At 38.0% G+C, this 23,061-nt stretch overlaps 1 long non-coding RNA gene across 1 annotated transcript in view; it reads left to right on the plus strand.

Moving 5' to 3' along the window:
• Positions 1 to 11,971, plus strand: part of LOC140366921 (uncharacterized) — a 262,861-nt gene extending 250,890 nt beyond the window's left edge. The window contains exon 2 of the long non-coding RNA XR_011928091.1: positions 11,876 to 11,971. This is a non-coding gene — a long non-coding RNA (uncharacterized lncRNA). The remainder of the gene's footprint in view (positions 1 to 11,875) is intronic.
• Positions 11,972 to 23,061: the final 11,090 nt, after the last annotated feature.

Consider the following 23,061-nt stretch of genomic DNA (forward strand, 5'->3'; position numbering starts at 1 on the left):
AGGCAAAAGCAATGAGAACAGAGTTAATTAAGTGTCACATCCCAGCACGGATGAGTGTTAGTAGTGAGACCAAAAATACTTTTAAATTAAAAAAATCCCAAGTGGTTTTGAGTGTCTTGTAATATTCGGACCATTACACAAGAAGTATGAGGCTATCTGTGTGTATCCCCTATGTTTTGTTTTAATTAAAGAACTACTTACTGCCATTTTATCAACTAACACAACAAATATGATGTAATGTGGTCATGCAGAAATCATAATCAAAGGCATATAGTGTTTGTAAAGTGCATATATATGGACCAAACAACAGAAATAAAAACATTCTAAATCCCTCTTGGAACACTTGGATTAAACTCGGATTAACCTCAGAATATCCCCAAAAACTCAAGGTGTTTGTAGCAATTGAACACCACTTGGATACATGTGCGAGATATTAGAGCCTGGTTTAAAAACATTTTCTATTGTATTTCACATTATTTGTTTATAGGAGATAGAACATATTTTTTTTATTAAGGAAAAATCTTGATCGCTTTCAGTGATGTTGACCTGACAATAGATAGCTAAAATCAGAAATATCTTGCTTAAAAATGGTGCTGAAAAACATATCCATGCATTTGTAACGTCTAGATTAGACTACTGTAACTCCTGCTCACAGCGTGTCCTAAAAACTCCATAAAAAGCTTTCAACTGGTTCAAAATGCAGCAGTAAGATTACTAACAGGAACTAAAAGAAGAGAGCACATTTCGCCGGTGCTCGAGTCGCTTCACTGGCACTGAGTTTAGAATTAAATTTAAAATCCTCCTCCTGACTTACAAAGCCATAAATGACATGGCCCCATCCTACCTCAAAGATGCTATAGTGCCATATCATCCAAACAGAGGTCTTCGCTCTCAAAATGCCGGCCTTCTGGTGGTCCCAAGAGTCTCTAAAAGCACAGTAGGAGTAGAGAGTTTAACTACCAAGCTCCTGTGTTATAGAATCAGCTTCTGTCTATGTCAAAGAGGCCAACACAGTCTCTTCGCTTATGGTCAGGCCAGTTAGGAACAGAAATGAAAAACGACAGATTCCCAGCTACGCTGCCCTAGGAGCAACTATGCTGGGCGAAATGTGGCAGCTTGAGCACTATCCTCTGCTTCTGACTACTTTTTCCATCAAACAATATTTAATATATAATTTCACTTGCAATGTGTTCATTGCTTTTCCTTCTTCTTCTCCCACTTCCCCGCCTGGAGTGGGACAGGCCCATCGATGACCCATGGACCCAGATGCTCCTCGAGCCCCTCGAGAAACGGTCTCTACTACATATGGACGGTTCTGCCTGGAAGAACTGGTTCTCCTCCTGAGTGGCTCCAGCTCCACTGTCTATCTCGTGTCCGCCTGTCCGTCCAAGGGAGTCGGAGCTCTCCTTCACTGTGGAACTCCTCCAGGTTTGATCATTTTTCCTGGCCGAGAAGGAGGGTTTAAGGACACGGGATGCCGGGACATTTGTCTGAGGACACGGGATGCTGGCACATTGCCAAGTCCCTATGAACATTGTCTCCCCTCAAGGCAACTGCTGTTGTGATGATTTTTGCGTTACAAAAACACATTTAATTGAATAGTTATTAGTTTTACCTACATTACCAATATTACATACTTTAGAAAAGCATCAAGCTTAAATACATTTTGTAATAAAGAAGCAAACTAACTTCATTTAAACACTGAAATTCAAAACTGCTGCTTATTTTCTGTTATAAAGACTTAAGACTAGTGAAATTTTGATCAAAGGTTAAATAATAAAGTGTGTTAATATCTACTTAATTTTTCCTCCAGTCACCTCCTTTCTGGAATTTAGAAAATTCTGATGACACAGGGTTTCAAAGGGTCTATTTTAACAGTTTTCTACAAAATACGTTACTTTACAAAACAATGATTACAACGCATACAAATCAAACGCTTCAAGGTAATGTGATTATCCCAAAACTTGATCCTAACCGTAAACCAGAATGAAGACTTTAAACTCTTAAGAAAAATGGCTGATGTGTTTCGCTGCTGGTGCAGTGGATAGGGACGTTGCACTTGTGTGGTTTCCACAGCAGCGCTATAGGTTTGATTCCAGCCCTTGAACATTTGTTGCGTGTCTATTCTCTCGCTCTCGCTCTCGCTCTCGCTCTCTCCATTTCACGCTGCGGCTGTCTTGTCTAGAACAGCCTTCGGGCTAGAAAAAAATCGCTAAAGGACTGGTAACAATGTACAAACTGGGTCGCAAAAAGCATTATCCTAGTTTGCTATTTCCATTATTATCATTACTGTGCCGCAAAGGGTGTCCATTATAGTATGCTTTAAATTAGAAAGATGATAAGCCAAGTCTGGAGGCAAAATGAAAATGCCCAGAGATATTTAATTGAAGATGAATATCTAATTGTATGAATAAATCCAAATTGTGGATAAAGTCTGTTTTCTAACAACATGTAAGCTCTCTGTACTCAGTGACTGTGATGAAAACAACAGTAGGCGTTGTTTGGCACTGGAATAATGACTCACCCATGAAAACACATTCCCCAGGTAGCCTTAAATAGACATCCTTATCAAGTTATACTGCATCAAAGTGCTATAAAATGCTGGGCTCGTGTGAAAATGTCTCTCTTATTAATTAAAGCACTGTATACATTATCCAAAAGAACCATCCTCCGAACAGATCTTGTGTTACAATTTCTAGTACGCATGTATGAATTCAGATTAATCAAGTAATTCATGAGTTTCAGTCAAATAATTCCTTCCTGATTTGGAGGTATTTGTGAGGTCTTTTCCCCATTGAAAGTTTGGCAACTCTGACAATCAACAATTCATTTTAAATTAATTGTTCCAGCAGATGAAGGTCCAGTACTCTCAGCTTTTGTTTGAACACATGCAGTAATTTGCCAATCAAGGCAAGAGTTGTATTCTGGTCAAACATACGTGCACACAGTAGTACCATCTCGTACTGGCTGCCTGCCTGGTCACTCACCACTCACAATGATGTGCTGGAGCTTGACTTTACAGCAGGACATTTCAAATATTTGAAAACAATATAAAGAGAAAGAAGAAACCAAGTGTTCCCATGATCCTTTTTAACTGTGTTATTTTGGCTTGCACTCGGTACTGCTGTCACTTCATACAGATGTGTGGCAGTATGATCTGCGGGCGGACCATGCCACTTACTGCAAGTCAACTGTTCCTTTTGGCTGCTTTCGATAGCTGCCAATCAGTAAAAAGTGTTTCCTTTGTGTCATTCGTTCTTTGTCTTATGCTCTTTCTGGGTCCCTCTGTGTGGTTCCACAGTCACACCCTCCGCTCTTAAAGTATTTATCTTTGTTCTCTGGTCACGTTTCATAAAAAAGGTTCAATATTGTGGCGTGTTACCTGTTCTGCATTTTGAAGCGCAGATTGTGATCTCAGCTGCACGGATTGTTGTGGTCTCAGTCATAGCCCCACGTCGCACGTTCCTATGCAGCTAAAACTATACCTTTGGAGCTTCAAACATTCGTCTTCAGTTTAGTCATAGCGTGAGTTTGAGGTTAATATCTGTTTTTAGAAGACTTTAAAAAGCTGGGGTGGGGACTGGAGCCGTTGCCTACAGATTCTTTTGCTTAATGAGTTTATTTAAACTAAATCCCACAACAGAAATACAACACCCGCTCTGCTATTATGTGAATGAATGGGCTGTCAAACTAAATTGACCTGTTGTTACAAATAAAGTAACCTTGAACCTTGATCTGTAAACACACACGTGCCTGAACACTAGATGGTTCCACAAGAGCAGCTCCCGGTGCCGCCACGAAGAACTCCTTTAGACAAAGTTTCTTCTCCCACACGTGCTGCAGCAGGCTTCGGAATAATGTCTACCGCTGTCTTATATTTGCCAAAAAACCCAAACATTTTACTTGTACACAGTATTGGCACCCTGTCTCAAGTGACATTTTTATTTTTTTGTTGTATTTTTTTGATCAATAACCTGCATATTTTAATTCATGTTACTGCACTAACGCTTTTGCTGCTTACACCTCACTGTGCTGTCTTATACAACTCATTTTTCCACTTTTAATACTTGCAATTGCCTTTAATACTTTGTAGTTTTAACATGATTCACACTTTCATTTATATGTATGTTATTTTATTGTTATATGTTTAAATCTTCCACTTTTTTTTAACACACAACAAAAACTATCCTCTTCTGGCATAGTATTCAGTTACCCCAGAATAACACATACTGCAGACTTAGTTTATGATTCCATGTGTCGTTAGAAGTCTGAGCCCACTGATGCCTTGTGCTATCTGTCATAGTTTGTTTTAGGACAAAGTGTGACCGATTATGCCAAGTCGTTGTGGTGCAAATAAACTGAAAGCGCATTAGATGTTTTCTATAACAATTATTCAACATGCAAATCAGCCACTTCTCTGCATTTCCCTTACTCGACCTCTTTCAGCTCCCCCAGCTTATCTATTAAAGGGGTACAATAAACACATACGATTCAGAGTACGGGGGATTAATTTCATGGGTGTGACCCCTGCCTTTGAGTCGAGAGTTAATTGAGTGTTGATTACCATAGTGTCAATAAAGTCAGCCCTGTTTGTTGATGTCCCTCATTAGCATAAAACTCACCACACATATCAGGCTATTTTTAATCCCCATACTTCTGGTGGTTTGCAGTAGAAGCTTTTGCTGAGAAACAGTCTGAATTATTCTTACATACCTTCCTACCAATCTGTCTGTAATTTGTTTGTCTGTAATGACAAAATGGGATATTGTGTGATGAGTGAATGCAGCAGATAACAAAACATGCACAGTAGGAACAGTTCTCCAGATAAGATTGTCCTGGAGGGTTCCTAGGCGTGGCTACTGGCAAGTTGCATAATTTCCAAGTCGGGATCAATGAAGTATCTTAAGGTTAGAGGAACAAATCCACCAAATCAAAATTACATTTGGTTGTTTAGTTTGATCCCAAAATAAGCAGAATAGAGTTGTATTTCGCGTGCCAAAACATGCCCCTGCAGGTCTTGTCTTAAATACACAAAGTCAACACAGACGTCAAAAACAACTCTTACCACGAGTTTCAGAGCAGTAAAAAACTTCTTCTCTGATGATAATATTATAATATATTGAAATCCACAATAAAGAACTAGCGTGACATTTTTGATCAAAGAGCCGTAATAAATTAAAATGAATAAACAAATAAATAAACACAAATTAGCCTTTTCCCATTTTAAAAAAAATCAACTTTTTGACACATTTTATGGTAACTCGATGCTATTTGGCAGAGACTCAAAAATAATTTAGCCTGTTATGCGTCTTTGTCTGTATAAAAATCAATCAAATGCCCTGTTTCAAAAAACACTGATGATAGACAACGGTGATGAAATTTAACATTTATATCCCAAGATGCCACCTTATGTTCCTAATTGTATCAATAAAATGGTAGAATGCATCACTTTACTCATGTATTCTGTTTATTCAGGTGTTAAGTACTATTTATGATCATGTAATTCCTCATAATGGCATTTCTTGTGTGTGAGTTGCATATAAAGACCAGCAGGTGACATCAGTGTATATCTAAACATATATTTCATCATTGGAGATTAGACGTTTTTACATTATATAGTTCTAAATGGATGCATTGAAATCATTTATATGCTTTCATAAGGCGCTGGTACAGCTGGCAGCCCGGTGTAAACGCTCTCTCTTCTTTATCACACTTATTGTGCTTTATCTCCTATACTTTGTAAATATAGTTAGTATATTTTTTCTATTTTACTGTACGATAGGGACACGCGCTGGAATAGTTTGGATGGCGTGCAAGTGGTGATCCGTGATGTCACTTCCTGTCAGGACATAAACAATGCAACACTAGCGCTTTGGTTGTGGATTTCACGCCACCTTTTTGGGATCAGCATGAGTAGCACTTATCATCTGAAATGGGTTTCCCCCCAGAATCTATGCTACAAATTATACATTGAGAAAGTCTGGAATCTGAAACAACTCCAAACAAGTCAAATTTTTGGCATCTCCATTGATTTATAATTTTAAAGACAGGCAGGGGCGCTGTTTTGGGACACGAGAAATTATTAATTAATATTACAATTAATTTTACAGTGCATCAGGAATTAACTTTTTGGAACTGCCAAAACTAGAGTTGGTCGCCCGGGGCAAAACTGAGAGAAGGGCCTTAGTCAGGGACTTGACCAAGAACCTCTTGCTCACTCTGCCAGCTTTTTTGTGGAGAGAGGAGAACCTTCATGAAGAACAACCATCTCAGCTGCCACATGACTGCCCACCTGGCATTTGTGAAAGGCACCTGTGACCAGACTTGAACTTCTCTGGAGAGATCTGAAAATGGCTGTGAACTGATGCTCACCATTACAACCCGGTGGAGCTTGAGAGGTTCTGCAAAGAAGAATAGAAGAAACTGCCAACAATAGGTATGCCAAGCTTGTAGCATTATACTGTCTATATACTCTATATAAATTATACTGTCTATATACTCTATATATATTATACTGTCTATATACTCTATATAAATTATACTGTCTATATACTCTATATAAATTATACTGTCTATATACTCTATATAAATTATACTGTCTATATACTCTATATACATTATACTGTCTATATACTCTATATAAATTATACTGTCTATATACTCTATATATATTATACTGTCTATATACTCTAAATATATTATACTGTCTATATACTCTATATACATTATACTGTCTATATACTCTATATAAATTATACTGTCTATATACTCTATATACATTATACTGTCTATATACTCTATATAAATTATACTGTCTATATACTCTATATATATTATACTGTCTATATACTCTATATAAATTATACTGTCTATATACTCTATATAAATTATACTGTCTATATACTCTATATACATTATACTGTCTATATACTCTATATACATTATACTGTCTATATACTCTATATACATTATACTGTCTATATACTACTATAAAGATTGTGACTGTAATAGGTGCCACATTATAGTCAAAGGCTGTCAATACTTACATACTGTACATGTGTTTTTTACATTTTTAATACATTTGCAAAGAATTCAAACAACATTCTTTCACATTGTCATTATGTTTATTTATTATGCTATTGTTTGTAGAATTCTGAGGCAAACAATGAATTGAATCCATTTTGGAATAAGGCTGTAACATAAATGTGTTGAGATGCACTGTATGTATTTTGGGATCCAACCAAACCACCAAATATGTCGTTTTTTGTATGAGAACAGTCTGGGTTAAGGTTAAGGTACACTTTATTGTCCCCATAGGGAAATGATGTCCTCTTCTTTTGACCCATTATACGTAAGTATGTCAAAAAAATGCTCATTTCTTATGTGGTTTTCTTTTTCTGCTTTTGACATTGATTTTGAGCCCACACAGACATGGAGGGAACATGGAGAAACCACAGAGGCCCTAATATTTCATGAGTGTCATAAAGCACTGTTTCGAGTCACTGTACAATTTGGTGCTTTGCGAACTTTCTCCTGAGGCAACGCTACTTCCTTTGATGACGCATATAGTTGGCGGATTGAAGTGTGGCTCCCAATCTGTTCCTATACATTTCCTCTGATTAACAGGTTAAGTGTCTTTCGCAAGGACAAAATAACGATATGAATACGATGGATCTGTGTTAGAACCGGCTAAATTTGAGTTAGTGGATGAAAACACCACCACAGAGCCATTGCTGAGTGCTGGCCCATAAACAAATGCATACATAAGTGAAATTGATCTAAAAACATGCATTAATTAATTAATTAATTAAGTTTAAGAGCACAGGATGTTGTGGAAAACATTGGGCTTGGTTCCAACACACCCACTGAGTATGGACCAACAAAACAAGCCCTGCTCTGGAGATAATGTGTAATAGATTGCAGCGATTCCCCTTGGACATGCTGTTGAGCAGGTGGCATCTTAGCTGGTGCAAGACACGGCCATGAATTTAGCATTTCCTGCTTTGCCATCTGACTGTAAATCATGTCGTCGCAAAAGACATTTTAAATAATCACACATGCAATTAGAGGTGTTTAGGAGGGTTTGAAACACTGATGCAAGAATTGGATGAGATGCATAGTTGATAGAGGAATTATACAGAATTACTTACAAATTGTAATTCACCAATGCATTAGAAGATGTGGAAATGAAATGTATAATAAATCAGTGCCTGATTTGTTTGAGCTGAGTCCTCCCTGCAGAGAGGTATTCAAGCCAGTACCTATAGAAGTTCATTACTTGGAGACCAAAAACTCCATTCAGGCATAATAAACCCTGGGAAAACCAAAAGTTACGCTCACTTACACTTGGCTTTTCACTTATAAGGTTTATAATTCATTAAATTGTCCAACATACAGTACATACACTTGTAACTTCGGACTAGGGTCTTGGGACATCACAGAAGGAACCCTACTAGGAACCGACACATTACAGAGAAGTAACAGTTTTGGGGAATAGATAGAGGAATAAGGTGTATACCCTGATTACAGATGGACTAATCTAACTATTAAACTAAAACTAAACACTTGATTAATTGCCAGAATTGCTTAAAATACCAACAGTAAACGTTAATTTTATTACAATAAATCTGCTGTAATATTGTATTTTGAGAACAAATGCAAAACTATTATGAGAACAACTGTGAGATCAACTGCAAAATCAATTAGGCCTAGTTCATATGTTCTCATATGTGGAGTGACGGAGTCTACAGAAAGGTTTGGCTAATACGCTTCAATGTGCAGAACACCAGCTGCGCTCCAAGGTGCGCCGGAGAAAAGGTCTATGTGCTGCTCACCTCCTGGTTCAAAACCTGGTTGCATTGCTCCGGGTTTATCAGAGAGAGTCCAGATTGGCCTCTAACAAAGACATCAGAATCTGTCCAAGCTTTGTGTCGTTTCAGGTCGCGCTGCGAAGTTCAACTTAGATGGTTTTGCGTTTTATATGAATAGGCCAATGAAGTATTTTCCTTACAACAAAATGAAGTACATTTTGTAAATAGAACACTTAACAATACCATGTTTATGTGTGACTTACATTTTGCAATTGACATGTGAAGATTACTTGATAAAGACAATATAAGAACCAGAAACGAATCTACTATGCACTTTACTGACAGAAACTGGCTTGGCTTTAGTCACCAAAAGCCAAAATACAAGACCTTGGAGAATTTTTATCCCATGTAGGTTGTTGATGAATTTCTATTTTTCTTTAAATAAGTTACCAGTTACAGCTCTATTTCTTGGCACACAGTCTACTACCAACACATCCTACACTGCTCATTATACTTTCTGCTGCTGTCTGCATTGAAATGATTTCGCCTGCGAATGTTATATAAGCAAGAGTTCTGCTCGTGAGCAAGGGCAACTTGTACATAACCCCACAACCCCAATCTCCCAAACAGGGTCTTCTTTATTTTAGTCACTTTTCTACTCAATAATGAGATGGCTAGCGTATGCAAAATATACTGTCATATTAGATTCTGTATTTTTTAGAACAGTAGTACAACATGTTCCTTAGTTCCCATATGCACATGCAACTTTGGGCCAAACAGCTTTTTAAAATAAGTCCACTGACTTCCTGTTCCAAACTGAACTGAAAGGCCCTGACTCTTCAAAGTAGCAGTCCAGTTACATGTTTTTTTTGTTGGATTTGGTGCATTTTGATGACATTTTAAAATCCTACATGCATGACCTGGCGTCTGATTAAATCAAATCTCACTGCAGACCATTGGGCGGACGGTAAAGCGGTGAAAAACAGATTTAACACTTTAGTTTACACTGACGTCACTGTTGCTGCTACTTTTGTTTTCAAAACAGCTATTTGATGGTCTGGACACCACCTTGTGGTATATTGAACCTACACCTGATACAGACATGAATTCTATTAAGACAATATTTCATTTACCACTCGCGCTGTTGGAGTGAAGAACTGTCGCAGTGAGCACTGATTGTTTGCTGTGCAGACCAGATGGCCCCGACTTAACCTTGGCCAAAGGTGATTTATTCCCAGTAAAAGAGTTATGTACATGGGGTGGATCGACTTGCACTAAAATACTTTTCAGTTTATCTTTGTTGTGCTTCATGGGCTGTAACATCAAAGGCAATGGCCTCTGACATCAGCAAAAATATTACAATACAAATCCAGCACTTTTCGAGAGCCATTCAGTAAGTTTCCCTTGAAAGTATTTCAATAATACCTGTGCAAACAGATTACTGTGCAAGATCTTTGATGTTTATCTTTGCTAATAGAGAAGACGTTGAACTTCATTTTGTTTCATGTGGATAGGGGCCAGTAATTACAGAGATATGAATCAGAAACCAGGTCAATGACTCTGCGACAGTTAAACAGCAAATTCAACCATAGAATTCTGACCTGTCTCAGCTCACTTTGAAACTATAGAGTTCTACAATGATGTCACATGAACACATTCTATTACTTTTTGTTTTAGTTCAGTTCAGTTTGTTTATTTGAGCAACATGCAAGTTTTGTTATATTTTGCTGCATATTTTTAGAATATTATATCATATTGTTATATACTTCTACCCCTATTCTATTTTACGTGGTGACATTACTGCTTAAATAGCATTGAAACATTTAGCTACTTAACTGCATAACATTACATTGTGTTATGAAAGCTTACAAGGCCATATAAGGCTGGGGTGATTATGTCATAAACAGTCTGTAGCACTTTGATCACAGTCCAAAATTTCAGGACAGTCCCAGAACTAAGGAATAAAGTCTGGCGGTAATGCAACACTCGGATGCCAACTGCCATAAAACAACAACACATGATGGTTTTCTTACTGGCTACCACAGTTTCTCCAACAGTCAGAATTTCCTCATGAATTATGAGCACTTTGACATGGTGTCATGAAAAAAGTGACATCATTTTCAAACAGAATTCCCTCCAAACATGTGATTTTGTGGTCCTCTACTGAGATGTACATATATTTTCCCATTTTCGTCAGTCAAGATAAAAGAACCCTCTCTCCCATTTTTTATTTCATGTAATTAGTGTCTGTCCAAATCTTGGATACATTTATATAATTTAGCTATTATTCCCCTTGAAAGTTCTTATTTATAAGCTTTAATAAAATATTTCGGTCAAAGGGTGGTCATTGCTTAGTTTAATTTCTTGGTTATAATGACTCCTTATTTGTAAATACCTATAGTCCTGACTCTCCAAATCAAGGGGTTCTTTCAACAAGCTTTTCATGTGATTTTCTTTTACAATTTGGCAGAAAACCTTTATACATTCAGAGGTCTCACTACGTACATCCCCGCCATCCCTAAAATCCCAATTTGACATGGGGGGGGAATAAACCATCCCTAAAACCCAACTTCATCCCATATTTTATGTAGCGCCATCAATAAAATACTACTTCAAATAAACAGCTACGATGTCAAAGCGTCCAGTTTACATTCAAAGTGTACGTGGACGTGCCGTCTTGGGCGTCCAGCGTTTTTGTGGCGCGAATCCTGCATTCTGAGCGTTGGGACGCATTGGATGCTTTTGACGCGTGTTCAGCGCGGCCAGAACGGCCAAAGCGGCCAGAACGGCCAGAACGGCCAGAAGGGCCAAAGCGGCCAGAGCGGCCAAAGCGGCCAAAGCGGCCAGAGCGGCCAGAGCGGCCGACGCAGAAAAGTTGGAAAAGCTCAACCTTTTTGCTGCAGACGCGTGCGTCGCAGCAACCAATCAGAGATTACACTCTAGTGACGTGCCTACGCACTAGGCCCAAAACAAACACTGCAACGATAAAGAAAAAAAGGGTTGATGGTGGATGGGCATAGGCCCATCCACCATCAACCCTTTTATTTTTTATTACCATGTAATAGTATGTTTAGGGTGCATGTACCTTTGGAAATAATGAAGGTACATTAAACCATCCTTGGAGGAAAATGTAACCCCGTATGAGGCATATTTACCATCCCTTTAAAAGATTCTGGGGAGAGCACTGACATCTCAAATCTGTACCGTTAGGTGCAAAACTTTTATCATATAAAATCTTTATTTAGTTTGTATGCTTTGATTGTTTTTTTTTAAGGTCCTAAACCCAGATTTTATCCAAGGATTTTCTACTTCCTCAAAATGACTCAACCGTTTATGATCTGCTTGTAAGGCCTGAACAGGAAACCCGGCTTACTCTCAATATTTTTCTATTGTGCTTCATATTCTGGGTCACACCAGTAAAGCAAAGCTCTGATTTGAACTAAATAAAATCATTTTTCAGACGCAATAAACACCAACCTCCTTTTTCTTCTGTTAGTTGTAGAGTTTTGAACCAGATACAAGGTGATTTATTCCACTTATTAAAGCTGGTTGGGGATGGAAATTTGGAAGAGTCTGGAAAAGATAAAGAAATCCAGGTGAGAATCTTCTACATAGACCTAAATATGGGATAAGAGTACATTTTTTGTCTCCATTTTTTATAAACTGATAAACACAGAACAGAACACAACAAAAACGAGAGTGCAAATCAAAATAATACCACAAGTAGACATAAACTTAACATATATACAAACTAAATCAATGCCAATTTAAATTAAAATAAAACTAATTTTTGTTCTGAAGTTTGTCAAGTTTATCAAATTTGTCCATTTCCAAATTAAGTCTGAATGTAATTTTCGTGTCAGTCCAGTCCTTGATCGTTGTGAGATTTGTGTCAGCCATTTCTTCGTTATGGCCTTTGTTCCTCCCACCAAGAGTACATTCTAGAGCAGGGCGGCCCTCACATTTTCGGCTCACAAGCTACTTTTATATTCGACAAAACCCAAAGATCTACCAATAGATCTAAATTATTGTATAATGTAGTAGTACTTTTATTGGTTTTTCATTTTATTTAACCATAATTAGGCTATTGAAACACAATGTAGGCTTTATTAATAGCCTAATATTGTTTATCAACAAATGTGCAATATAAAAAGGAGAGAGAAAATCTGCTGTTTAACTAGACCATGATACAGCTGGGTATTATGAAAATAAAATATACTGACCACAACTACGCTAAATGATAGAAGGTTGAGCTTAACCAGAACTTCCTCTCTCCTCCTTCCTCTGCCTTTTCGGCGCTTCGGCGGGTTTGAACCTCATTGCCTCTGAGATTGACCGTTAGATCGCGATCGTATTGGGCACCCCTGTTATAGAGGTATACATTCATTGTGTCTATGTAAGGCGTTCTAAGGCTCAAGCACATAGTTCTAAAATTGAGAGGGTTAGCAATGTCAAAAACAGTCTACAGTGCATTGTTAATTTCAGTTATTTTTGAGTGACAATGGAGTCCCAGAACACGTCAGAGTGGTTTGCCTCCTGACTGCCGCAGTTTCCCCAACAGTTAGCATTTCCTTGTAAATAATGAAACAAATTGACCCATTTTTCCAGCAAAAACCCATCCAAATTTGAGTCTGTTGTCCTCCACTGGGATGTGCAAATACTTTCCCACTCGGTTACCTTCTCTTTCTCAGCGGAGTCGCTATCAAGTTTAGTAATGCATTGGTACAATTTAGATATTATTCTCCTTAAAAGTTCTGATTTATAAGCCTTGATAACATATTCAGTCAAAGGGTGATAGGGGTTTGTTTAATGTATTGGTTATAATTACTCCTTATTTGTACATTTCTCCAAGTCAAAGGATTCTTTCAACACATCAGAGCTTTTTATGTGATTATCTTTTACAATCTGGTGGAACATTTTTATACCTTTTGTATTCCAGACGTTGAATCGCAGATCAGTTCTATTTGGTACAAAACCTTTGTCATAAGCCAACCAGTTTAAGATTTTAACACCTTTGTTTAGTTTGTATGTTTTGATAAGCTCCTTTCATGTTGTAAGAACACATTTTCCCCAGGGATTCTGGAGATTGTTTTATTCCACTCATCAAACAGCCACTTGGGGATGGAAATTGGAAGAGTCTGGAATAGATAAATCTGGGCAATTTTTTTTTTTTATAGTTTTGATCCTTTCACTTAGACTTAAGTATGGGTTAGAGTCCATTTTTCAAGATATTTCTATATAGTGGAGAAAAAATAAATACAGTTTTTCCTCCAAGATTATTGATAGTTCTTTATGGAGGACCACACCTAAATATTTAAGGGATTCCGTTTAAATGGGTAAGTCCTTCTAATGGACAGAGGGGCTCGCCTGTAAAGCAGAATTTCAGATTTTTTACATTTATCTGGCTTGGTCAGATATAGCAGGAAATCATCTTCATAGCAGGCAATTTTATGTTCTGCCCGATCATTTGAGACACCATATATTGTTTCCATTAATATATTGGGCCAATGGTTCCAAGTACAAAGCAAACAACAGGGGAGACCAAGCACAACCATGCCTCAACCCTCTTTCCAAAGTCAGTGAGTCTGTTAAGTGTCCATTAATTTTGATTCTTGATGTTGGGCCATCGTAAAGATGTTTTCTATTGTTCTATCTTTAAATAAAAAGGCCAGCTAACGGAATCAAAAGCTTCTCAGCATCCAGACATATTATTACAGCTTTATTTTGTAGTTTTGTAAATGGTTAATTATGTGTAAAGATCGCCTTATGCCAGGCATGTCCAAACTAGGGCCCAGGGGCCAAATGCGGCCCGTAAACCAATTTTTGTTGGCCCTCCAGCTTCCTGCTATGATGGCCCAAACTTCAAAAAGTAGTACTTTACTGATGGCATACTGATGTTATACCAACCTAATATTAATATTCTAGGTCTAATTAAAGGTGTGGAGGCTCATCGCAATGACATCAAATGCAACATTTCGAATGATTCACTTTGTCATTCAACAAATTCGACATTGTCAAGTTGTTTGTGGCCCTCTGCCCCGTTTAAGTTTCAAAATGCGGCCCTTGGTGAAAAAAGTTTGGACACCCCTGCCTTATGCCATCTTGTGTTTGTCGTTTGTTAATAAATCCTGTCTGATCTTTGTGAATTTAATTTGGAAGTATTTGTCCCATTCTTTTGGACATAATCGAGGCGTATAAAATAATCCACATTCAGGATTGAGATTGTTCTATATGAGGCGCAGTCAAGTTGATCCTTCCCGTCTTTAGGTATTAAGGATATGATGGCTTCCTTCCAACTCGGAGGATCTGAGATTCTTTAAGGGCCCAGTTAGAAGTTAAAACGCAATGGAGTAATTGTGTTTTTTAGAGTTTATACCACTCTGAGGTGAACCCGTCACTCCCCAGAGAATTTTTGTTTTTTAGTCTCTTGATTGCACCTAATTTTTGGTTTTGCTGTTCGGTCGTGGCAGGTAAATTGAGACTGTCCAAAAAAAATATAGCATTTCTTCTGCTTTGTACATTATTCTGCCCGTATTTTCTTCCAAGCTATGCATTTTGTGAATTTTGAACCGCTTTTATAATATCTTTATTTGGTGAAGAGAATGTTTTTAATTATTTCCTGTGAGATCATCTTTTTAATTTCCTATAGCATTTAAGGACCCCTGTTTTTGGCATGTTTCACTTTCAACAGCTTTAAATTGTTCTATAAATCATTAAACTTTTTCTCCCTTTATTTCCTTTTGGCTGAGGCGACAGCAATTATCCTGCCCCTCAAACCTGCCTTTGCTGGGCGCTCCTTGCAATTTCAAATGTTATTGTTGTTAGATGCTCATTTGAGCCCTTGAGTTTCCTTCCTTGTTTGAATATAGTTTCCACTGACAAATCTCATTATAATTAGAGCAGGTTTTTGTTGGTCTTTTTGAGGAAGGATGTGATATACCTCAATGTCTACGCTTGCAACAGAGATTCCCTTAGTGTGAAAAAAATCCTGCTGCTCCACTGACTCCAGGTCTGGCCCTGTGGGCTCCCCCGGTGCCACGGCTCACACATAGGTCTGTGGTTTGACGTCAAGGCCAAATATAATGATGTCATTAATCCTGGTGTATTGTTCTAGGTCTGCCAGATGGTTTTCCAAAGCATTGATTCTTCTCATCATTTTGCTATTTGACTTTTTCATGATTCTTTAGTTATATAATTAACATGCTTTGCTGTTTGAAAAACAGAACTGGCTCAACGGTAACCATGTGCTTTCTGCGGGTAACCACAGCCCCCTTTGTTGTGTTGCGGTTGAGTTAAGTTATGAGGTTAAGTTAGTGGTTCGGCTAACTAACCTTTATTTCTGGAGTTTAAAGGTTGAATGGACGATTTTTTTGGCATAAATTTGAGTCTTATTTCCTCGTGGTGTGGACTGCCGATTAGTCCTGCCACGTATCAATCATAAAACGCACCTACTGCTCACCTGCAGCCGCGAGCAGCCTGTCCCACATTTCTGCTTGTGTGTGTTGTATCAGTCCGCACTGGGGAGTGCACATGCGCACTTCTGCCTGAGCTCTCAAATCGCCGAAAAATCGTCCATTGCGCCTTTAAGTCTTTGTATGAAACCAATTTCCACTCCAGAGCCACTTTTCCCATCTGATTCCGCTGACCATGAATTATGACAGAAGTAGAAAGCGAACATTCTTAATGTTGTTTTTCCTAGCAAAACAAAGTTTGTACAGGAGATGTCACCTGGAACCGGAAACAATTGATTTGTTTATTAGAAGACAAAGTGTTTAAATATGCAGACAGCATACATTGTGCACATGCACATTTCATATGTCTAGTAATGAAGCAGAAGCGTGTTAGTGTTCTACTATGCCAGGAAACCAGCAACCAGTAAATAACTCTCTACAGATGCAACACAGTCATCACACAGTCCTTTCCTAAAAGTCCAACTGATAAAATCGTTTATTTTGGCCCTGTTTAAGCCCCCTGTGGAAGGGACCACCTGTCTGTGACTTGGGGTTTCCAGCACCTGGTAATCGTATGCTCACAGGTGGTTAATCCCTGTGGAGCTGGGGCAGTCACCCACATTGCTCATATTTTTCAGGCTTCTCTGACACTGAAGCATGTAAACCATTAGTTGGGTCAAGCAGGAGTTGAAGGTGAAGCTGATATATTGGATTAGAGGGAACATATTTCACTTAATCGTCAATAAGTAATCCCTACAGTGTGGCGAGTGAGTAGAAATGTGCGTTTGCCTGCAGATGGTCTGAAATATATAGTGGCTGCAACTGAAAGAAAAACTAAATAAAAACAATTGGAATCCTACTAATGTTGTGTGAGAGATTTGTGTACCAGAAACATCCTTTGATCAGTCAAGCAGAATTTCGTATTAAATCAATATGGACACTGTTTTTAGTGGTGAATTTGCCCTGACGGCCCCGGGACAAAAACTACTCCACAAAGTCCTTTTAGTATGTCCTAAATCAGTTGCTCCTGACCATAACAGTTTTGAAAACAAACATACTGCACTTGTCATAAAATGTCTTTGAATACCGCGCGTTTATAGGTGTATTTGTATATTTACATCATGGGATGTGACTGCACAAACAGTAGAGCTGCTGTCTTGGATACTATCCACTATAATTAGCTTCTCCACAGAGCTTCTGCATCCTCAGGCTTAATGAGGAACAATCAATGCCAACACAAACACGTCTTCCCTTGTGTACTGCTTAGTATCTATTCCAGGGAAGTATTGACTGATATCAAACATTGTCTTTGGTCTAGCTGCTCTGCAGGATATTAGCAAGATCACAAATTTGTCATTGCTGTAAGTATTCAAAAATCCACTGTTGAGGTTTTGACATAAAATTGTGTTGATTGCACATTGCATAAGCAGAAATATTCCACCTACACACACTTTGAAAAACTCATCTATTTTCTGTGGTCATCTGCAAGTGCTCCAGAGTGAACCTTGTGAACTTGATGAATCATTCTGGGTATTGCTTTTTTCCCGATTCCTTTAGAAAGATATTTTTTATTCGTAAACCTTCACACTGATCAGAGTGCGGTACATCAAATTCATCACAAACCATTTGAAATGATGGAGCATTTAAACCGTATAGAGACAATAAAAAATGATTCCATGTGTGAATATTAACATTTATTTTGCTAATAGACCAAGTCACATCATCTAGGATCATTTGATGAACATGTGCTTTAAATAATGAGCTGACATAGGGTATACAAGATGCACGTTTGAACATAACCCTCTCTATTTTCATACGGATCGTTTGCCCGGCTTGTCAGTGTATATTTGACTTTTGTTGTGTAAATTAGATCAAACTAAATCCTGTTCAAATGTAATACAATAGCAGGAGGTAAGGATAAGTTAGGGTTAATTAAAACTACATTAATAGCTGCTCTTAATTAGTAGCACTAAGCCACTGTAGTCATTCATTCTTTTCAGACTGCAATTTGCCCCGTTGCAGGTTCAAGGAAAGCTTCGAATGACAAAGACACACTTGAACACACCGCCAGTCAAGAGTACCGTGTCAGCTTCATTAAAATGCATGGCCCCTCACGGTTGCACCTTGTAACACCCACGGACGTAATAATACTCACAAACGCATTACAAAGGTTGTCTGTTTTAAATGTAATAAATTCCCACAAATGTAATAACGTTTGTCTACCACAAACGTAATAACAACATTCCCGCTAACATATGATTATATTTAAATACACTTGTAGTACTGAATTTATCCTAAACACACTGAATACTTATACTTAGATTATTCATAGATAAGCTGTTATTTGAAATAGAGAATTGATACAGCTCAGTGGCAGAGTGGATAGCACATGTGCGATTATGACCAATCTGCAGCATTGTGAGTTTAAATCCGGCTCTCGACAGTTTGCTGCATTTCACACTGCACTGTCTGATAAAGCCTATTCTGCCACAACATTCTTAAAAAAAGAAATGGAGAAGTGAACTGGTGTTTTTTCTTGCTGTGGTTATTCAATTGGCCATCGAAAATGCTGGTTGGTTGTTAAATACCGTACTTTTCCGGACTTATATTTATACTTATATACTTATACTCCAGAGCGACTTATATGTGATATTATTTGCTACTTTCACACTTGCAACCACATTTCATACTCCAGTGAAACTTAAAATCAATTTTAATCCAAAATTCACTGGAATCGGTATTGGAAACGTATGGCAATACTGGCCATAGTGAAATAAGTACCAAATACTGAAAAAGAAATTTCTACCGGTAAAAAAATCAGGAGGGATTCATTGTACAAGGTTGTAGCTCAAGTGCTAATTTGGACAGGTTATTAAGTCCCACTGAGGAGAGGAGCCTATTGTGCATATTTTTAGTGGTAGAGGAAGCATATGCAGAACAGAACATGCAAACTACAAACACAAAGACCCTGCACCACACGGGAATTTATCTCAGGACCTTCTTGCTGTTTGTGGTAAGCTCTGATTGTTACTGTCCCATAAATATAATAAATTCCCACAAATGTAATAATTATTGCATTCAATTACATACAATGTAATAATGATTACATTTGTGGGATTTTTTGTGGTAGGCAAAGATAAGATAAGATAATCCTTTATTGTCCACACATGGGGAAATTTCATTGTGCAACGCAGGTAGATACAGAGGAAAAGAACAGATAACTTATAGTTTTACATGCATTATGTTTGTGGGTCTATTACATTTAAAACAACTTTTGCAGTGATTATTGCATTAGTGGGTGTAGCACACCTGCAGCCCTCCCGCTGAGACAAACACGACTCTCATGTTAACTTTATAAATGATAACACTAAGTTTGTCAGTGTAATGTTGCTGCATGTTTGTTTTAACATCAAGGGGACAAGATGTTAGAATTTCAACCAAAAATGATTTAGAGTTATTTTAATGGGCATGTGCACATAATGTTTACATGTCAACAATAACAAGTGCAAGCAAGGACAAGCTGAAAATAAAGTTAGTTTGGATAGATTGGTAAGCTCTGTCACCTTTTGAGGACAAAATAGGCATTGTTCTTATTCAAAACTGCAGCTAATAGGAGCAGTCACACTTGCCAACGAATGTGCTGAGGTCCTCAGGGATTCAGAGCAGTTGTTCCACCTGCTGAGTGCGTATTCCCTGCCTCCCTTTGTCTTATTCCTTCTGTACACAAGAACACCCTGGTGGCTATAATTAGCTCTGTCACTCTTGCACTCACCAATGCAGGGAACGCTGCCATTAATTTAACAGCAAAAAGTTCTGTCTCCTACTTCATTAGTTTCACTTGCTTTACCTTTGTGGAGAATCCAGAAGTTTATACTTTGGGATCATTAGAGAGGCTAAAAAAGTTCCTGCCAGCCTTCAGAAAGCCTCTTAATTTGTCAGTATGGGGTCCACTTTTGTTTGCTTGTACCATCATAACCAAACATTATATAATAAAAGGCTTGTAACAAACACATTTACTTCAGCAGCCAAATTGTGTCATTTTATCTTGAGATGAAACAGAAATCTTGTAATACCCTTTTTTTAAATATATTATTGTTTTTATTATTATTGTCACACATATAAGTGGGACATATTTGTAAAGAGTGCAGTGTTCAGTGGAGTGGAGTGAATTCAGCATAACATTCTATGTGTCCAATAGGTGGCCCGCGGGCCAACTCCAAATTGCCAAGTTCGCAACCTAGTTATCCATGATTAAAAATATATTATAAAAGTATTTTCACATTGGATGCGGTGCAACACAAGAGTATGCGTTGCGTTGTTGCAGCTCCGCAGCTGGTCACGGCAGGTCAGCGAGCCCTGGTTCATATGAAGCACTGCTCTGTCAAAGCAGACACAGTAAATGCTGGTTAACGAGGAACGTTAGGTGCAGTGGCAATGGAGGACAGTGTGTTTTCCAGACTTCGTCATTGGATTGAAAGACCTTAACTTGCGTGAGTGCATGGCAGGACAGACAGCTGTGTGTGATATGAAGGTTGTCCCACCGGTTGGGTTATGGAAGGTGGACCTCGGTCTTGTCCCAGGACATGTGCACTTTTGCATTAGGCATACGTCTAAATTCACTCTCCAATAAACTAATTTATTTGTGAATATATTTTAGATTGTATTGATGATTTAGTCCTTCTTTAGTGCTTTTTAGAGCTGGTTTAGAATAGTTTTGTGCGGTTTAAGCCTGACGTTGGCCTAGTTCTAATTTAGATCTATTCTGGACTAGGCCTGATAGTCCAAAATCTGCTTTAGTCCAGCTTTATAGCCTATACCTGTTTTTCTGGTAGATATCATGTGTTTAGTCTTGGTTTAAACCTGGTCTTGTCCTAGGTCTGATTTTTACTAGTCAAGTCTGTGCTTTTGTGCTTTAGTCCTGTTTCAGTTATGTATTATTGTTATGATATTTATACTTCTCTGAATGTAAAGTAAGTACATTTCTGTTATTGAATTGAGCCACTGTGAGTTATTCGTAGATCTTATAGAGATAAAACATAACATTGTGATGAAGACTTGGCGCCCTTGGAAAATATAATTGGAGTTCTATGCCATTTGCTCTGGATGTAATTTGTTTGTAGTACTAGTTATTAGTTATTCAAAATGCTCCTGAACTATTGTCTATTGCACATACTATTTTTATGTCAATTCTACTGTCCTGTGAAGTGTATTTAGGCATACAAATGTTATGTTTTATTAATATGTTATAAGTACCAGATTTTTACTGTCTTCAAAATGTGAGAAACTGAACTAGTTAATATAAAAGTTCACAGCTGTCCAAACATATTCCCAAACACATTCACCACAATGAGTTTTGAAGTGCGTTACACAACTTTCAGAGGCTGGACCAGAGTTTGGCCATATTGCTAACACAACAACTAGCATGGTAACAGCTCACTTCCTGGTTGGCGGACGATTAAAACACTCTGAAATTAGAAGCAGACAGCACAGAATGGTCACATTTGGACCAGAAGAGCTGCATTTACAATATAGCTACACTGGGGCAGGATGAGTTTTACTTTTTACTTAAAATGGGTACAGCCCTTTTAACTAAGCCATTTTAGTTGGCAATTTTAATGAGAAAATAGGTTTTAAATTAAATGGTAATGTGCTTAAGAGTGATGAGGGTTTTAGTCAGATTACAACAGGACTGGCCCATAACAAGTAAACAGGTAAACAAAGACGGGTAGTTTCAGGGTTAACAAAGACAGATTAGTTTCAGGTGAAACTCCTCCTTGAGTGCTAGGTTTTGTCATCTCAGTATAAAGGTATCTAGTACAAAGTCGAGTTGCTCAGACCAGCTCGGAAGATTGAAAATTACTTTTGGATGGAAGTCGAAATGTCTTGATTTTTAAAACATTGTCCAGATGACAACCTATCACTCCTGGACAAATGAGGGATAAACACACTAAGGTTACCTAACCCTAATGTTTATAACATTTCATTGAAACTAAATTACAGCCTTGAAATTAAGTTTGTACTATACTAATATATATGCTTGTTCTAACACATAACTTAGAAATACACCCAGGGTTTAGTCTTTTTAGCATTAGCATGACTATTTCACCCTTTGATTTTGTACAATCTATGATATTCTATTTGTAATTATAGTTATTAAAATCGCGTGTATTCGGACCAATCTACTTTCCTAATGTGAAAGGGTCTGCCTGGCTAGGCAAGCGTCCAGCTGTACCAGCGTCATCTGCACTATCAGTGAGTCGTAACAGCCTGTTATTGAGAACACACGGATTCTTTTGCACTGGAAATTTGTTTAAGTAAATGATTTCAGGGTCAAGCATAAACATTCTTAATTTCACACGCCACGAATCCAGATGCCACAGATCATTTTTCATTCGGCTGATTTAATGGTGCCAGATTTGTTTAATAGAGCAAACGTCCCTATTTATTACACACAGAAGTTGGAATGTCTGTGAGTGGGTTTTCAACATATACATATAAAGATAATGCAACAAAAACACTTCTTCATGCTCTTGCCATTCTCAGTCTCCATCTCCCAACACTCTTCAAGTGGAAAGCAATATAACATTAATGTTTGTTTACCAATCTATTTAAAATTATGTCACAGAGAAGAGTCTTTGGAAAAATAAGGTTGCAACAAGACAAATTGGGAGTAATTTAATTTTGGCCGTGGCTATATAGCCGCGGTGCAGTCAATTAGTCCAGCACCCTGACCCTGACCCTGAGCCTGACCCTGACCCTAACTCGGCGCGGTCAAATAGTCCAGCAGTTTCAGGAGCCGC

Source organism: Eucyclogobius newberryi, unplaced genomic scaffold, assembly GCF_026437365.1.
Source record: "Eucyclogobius newberryi isolate DKJ021-1_F unplaced genomic scaffold, fEucNew1.0.hap1 SCAF_2, whole genome shotgun sequence".
NCBI lineage: Eukaryota > Metazoa > Chordata > Actinopteri > Gobiiformes > Gobiidae > Eucyclogobius > Eucyclogobius newberryi.